The sequence below is a fragment of the Arachis ipaensis genome, chromosome B01, assembly GCF_000816755.2.
Source record: "Arachis ipaensis cultivar K30076 chromosome B01, Araip1.1, whole genome shotgun sequence".
Taxonomy (NCBI): domain Eukaryota; kingdom Viridiplantae; phylum Streptophyta; class Magnoliopsida; order Fabales; family Fabaceae; genus Arachis; species Arachis ipaensis.
The window spans coordinates 58397130-58401597 of record NC_029785.2 but is presented as its reverse complement, the minus strand read 5'-3'; the positions used below and the strand labels follow the sequence as shown (position 1 = coordinate 58401597).

The 4468-nt window shown below is 35.4% G+C and overlaps 1 long non-coding RNA gene across 4 annotated transcripts; it reads right to left on the bottom strand.

Annotated features, from left to right (window-relative positions):
• Nucleotides 1–886, bottom strand: LOC107618128. 4 transcript variants are annotated; one of them, XR_002361707.1, is made up of 3 exons: nt 332–885; nt 135–257; nt 1–39 (listed from the first exon to the last, which is right to left on the bottom strand). It is a non-coding gene; the product is annotated as an uncharacterized LOC107618128 (long non-coding RNA). The 4 variants fall into 4 exon arrangements; XR_001615156.2 differs by having other exon boundaries at nt 17–39; nt 119–257; XR_002361714.1 differs by having other exon boundaries at nt 36–54.

Below are 4468 nucleotides of genomic sequence, written 5' to 3'. Positions count from 1 at the left end.
CAGCCATAGAACTCAGCAATCAAGACCCGGAACTCGATCCTATGACACCAAAACCTTGGATCCTTAAATAACTTAGAACAGAAATACTAATTCATAGGTTTCGGAATGCATTGTTTACCCAAACAAGGACGAACCGCTGAATTTAAATAACGGTAACTCCGATGGTGGTTCCGGTGATCACTGCCATGTTCCCAGTGACCCGAACGGCGGCAACGACGGTGCAGCAGTTCAGAACAACAAGCAGCGGCGGCGGAGAGCTGAAATAGACATGCAGTGACGATAAAGGTTCCCGGAATCCAAAAGAACAGAAACCAAACTTTAAAACCCTTACCGACAGTGCGTTCTCCGCCGGCGGCAGCAGGATTTCGAGCGGCAGAAGCGGCGGTGGCTGGCGCGGGTCTCTCTTTTCTCTCCTCTGCTCCCGAGCTCGCTCTCTCTCGCTCTCTCTGGCTCCTCCATAAGTGGCGGCAACCGACTCCAAGACGAGGACGATGACGACGCGGGTACAGTAGCGGCGGCGACGGCTTCACGGTGTGGGCAACGCTGGCGACGCGAAAAGGGTTCTAACACGGTGGTTGGACCTCAGCTCGGCTTGAGATTCTGCTCTCTCTCCCTCGCGCGTCTCTCCTCCCCGCGTGGTCTCCTCGACGCTGGCGCCAACAACGACGCGACGCGACGCGACGGCGGTCCTGAGCTGCGCGGCGGCTTCCTCGCGGTACTCTCCTTCTCTCTCAGATCTCCTCTCTCCTCTGTCAGCAGCGGCGGCGACAGTGGCAGTGACACCCACCGCGCTGCCTTACTCTTCTCCCCCCTCTCCTTCCTTCCTCGGTCCCCCTTCCTTCTTCCCCTTTCTTTCTCTTTTTTTTCCTGATGGGTGCGTATTTTGATTAGACAAAAGGGGGGTTTTATCTGCTGTTGGTGAGGTTAATGGCGGCTAGGTTTCATTAGGAGTAAGGAAAAAATTGTAATTTAATTGGGATTAGGTTTGTGTATAAAATTAGGATTTTGGATTTAATTATAGTAAAGTAATTTTAATAAAATTGAGGCATGGAGTATAAATTTTGAAATCTAATTAAATCTCTAAAATTATTTTAAAATATTATTTGTGGTATAAAAATACTAATTGATTTTCTCAATAAATTATTCTAATTGAAAATTCATGGTAATATAATTAATTTTCTTTATCTTTAACTTAAAGTATTAAATGATATAAATTAAATTATCTAAAATCAAATCATATAAAATTCTTATTACTTCATAACTACTAATTTTGTAATTTAAATATAGAAAATAATTTAATAATTATAAAATTAGACAAAATTCTAATTTAAATAGCCAAACCCCATTATTTTCAAATTTCTAGAACTTTAAATCATAAATAGGAAAATAATCCTTAGGAATAGAGTTTAGATAAAAACTTTAATTTATTTCAAATCCAATTAATTGCCTTTAATTATTTTTCAATAAAAATAATTTCTGAAATTAAAACTATAAATAAATATATATAATTTGAGATTAGTTTAAAATAGGACTTTTCAAAAGTCTTGGGTCTTACACATTTAGTATTTAAACATTTATTTTTTATTAATATTATTATAATAAGATACATATAATTTTATGAGAATGATATAACCTGGACTTTGGTTATCTAAGAATTGACTAAGTGGCTGGTTTAATTTCATATCATGAACCGACGAATGCTAACAATTGGAATGATAAAAAAATAGCCAAATAGATATTCGTAGGGATTAATCGCGATTTGGAACTTAATAGAAATATGTCAAATTTTCATGGGTGGATTTGTGGAAACCTATCCACATGAAATGGACAGGGACAGGGACATAGTTACCCCCTCCTTAAGACCTGTTAAAACAACGCAAATATAAAATTACCAATTTTTCCTAATATATATATTTTTGAATTTAGTGACCTTAATTCTTGCCTCCAATTCGAACACTTTTTTTCTAGGCATATCCTTAGTCTTGATTTTGCATCTCTCTCTAACTCACATTCTCTGCCTCTTAAATTTGTCACTACATCGCTTTTATTTAAAAGAAAATTAAAAAAATATCTATAGATGACTGTGGGTATCTGTATTTTTTAAGGGGGAATAATTAAAGAGGGACTTGCGACGAAAATGGAGAGGGATCGAGGATAATTTTTTAAAAATAGGAGCGAAGGACGGGAATGAAAGTCTGCCGCATTCACACGAGCATCCATTTTCTAAATAACAACGGAAATTCAATTTGAGCCGATTTAAAATGGGACACGTGGACTTCATTTGCATTGAGTCCCAAGATAATGAACCTAATTTGAATTTGGAATCCGAGCAATGAATCTAAGTTGATCTTACTCACTTGAGTTAATGTTTTGAATCATTGTTGCAAAACATACTATACTATTAAATATTATTATATTTAATATATATAAAAGTTAAATATGCTTACAAAATATTTTTTAATCAAATTAACAAATTTTAATAATAAAAACTTCATATATTTTATATTAATTATTTCGTGCACTGCATGAGAACATTGCCAAATAAAATGGTGTAAAAAATTAAAAGAAAATGTATTTAGCAATTTAGCAAATCATAATTTATTTTACAATAGAATAAATTATATATCGAATAACAAAAATTATTATTGGTTTCTCTTCCCACAAACTGATACTCAACGATGGAGTTCCAGTAATGTTATTAAGGAATATTAACTAACTTAATATATTTTATAATGGCATAAGTTTGAGTTTCAAAATTTGAAAATCATGTCATAAAATGTGAAATTTTAACAGGTAACAATATTGATGATATTCTTTTGACTTCAAGAATGAATATGATGCTAACAAATAAAATTGTTGCAGGTAAATTCCAACAAAAACAAATCTCCATAAATATTGTTACCAATGAGAAATTATTCTACTTAAAAAAACTTTTTTTTCTATGGTGTTTTTTTAACTGGACAGATCGAGAACTAATCCACTACGTATAGATTTGGCAGTGAGGTGAGGTTTTGCCTTACCCGACCCTGTCTGCCATCCTTAAACTTCTCAACTACTCGCTCCACCTATACCTGCGGGTAGTAAAATATTGTACCCTAACCCTCTTCTGTGGGTAGTAAAATGTTGTACCCTAACCCTTTTCTGCGAGTACCCTCCCCACTCTTACCCGTCCTATAACAATTAAATAATACTTTAAGATTTACATATTCATACATAAATTAAGATAAAAAAAATTAAAATTTATACATAAATTAAACTGCAAACATAAAATTCATATAATTTCAAATAATATAAAATAAAAAAAACTAATGTCAATCTCAATATCATTAGGAGTAACACTGCTGTTTTATGCGTCCTCTCAAACATTACTAGCCATGAAATAATCTTAAGGCACCTATATTGAAAAAAATTGAAAAATCTAAACAAACCATATATGAAGTACTTATTTAAAAAACTGAGCAAACCATTACAACATCAGTAATTAGATTCATTGCACATATGATGAGCGGATAATTTATACGCTTTTTGGCATTGTTTTTAGTATGTTTTTAGTAGGATCTAGTTACTTTTAGGGATGTTTTCATTAGTTTCTATGTTAAATTCACATTTCTGGACTTTACTATGAGTTTGTGTGTTTTTCTGTGATTTCAGGTATTTTCTGGCTGAAATTGAGGGACTTGAGCAAAAATCAGATTCAGAGGTTGAAGAAGGACTGCTGATGCTGTTGGATTCTGACCTCCCTGCACTCAAAGTGGATTTTCTGGAGCTACAGAACTCGAAATGGCGCGCTTCCAATTGAATTGGAAAGTAGACATCCAGGGCTTTCCAGAAATGTATAATAGTTTATACTTTGCCCAAGTTTAGATGACGCAAACTGGCGTTCAACGCCAGCTCTCTGTCCAATTCTGGAGTTCAGCGCCAGAAAGGGATCAAAAACCAGAGTTGAACGCCAGAAATGGATCAAAACCTGGCGTTCAACTCCACAAATGGCCTTTGCACGTGGAAAATTAAAGCTCAGCCCAAGCACACACCAAGTGGGCCCCGGAAGTGGATTTATGCATCAATTACTTACTTCTGTAAACCCTAGTAGCTAGTTTATTATAAATAAGACCTCTTACTATTGTATTAGACATCTTTGGATTATATTTTGATCTATTGATCACGTTTTGGGGGCTGGCTATCTCGGCCATGCCTGGACCTTTCACTTATGTATTTTCAACGGTAGAGTTTCTACACTCCATAGATTAAGGTGTGGAGCTCTGCTGTTCCTCAAAGATTAATGCAAAGTACTACTGTTTTCTATCCAATTCAACTTATTTCGCTTCTAAAGATATTCATTCGCACTTCAACCTGAATGTGATGAACGTGACAATCATCATCATTCCCTATGAACGCGTGCCTGACAACCACTTCCGTTCTACATTAGATTGAATGAGTATCTCTTAGATCTCTTAATCGGAATCTTCGT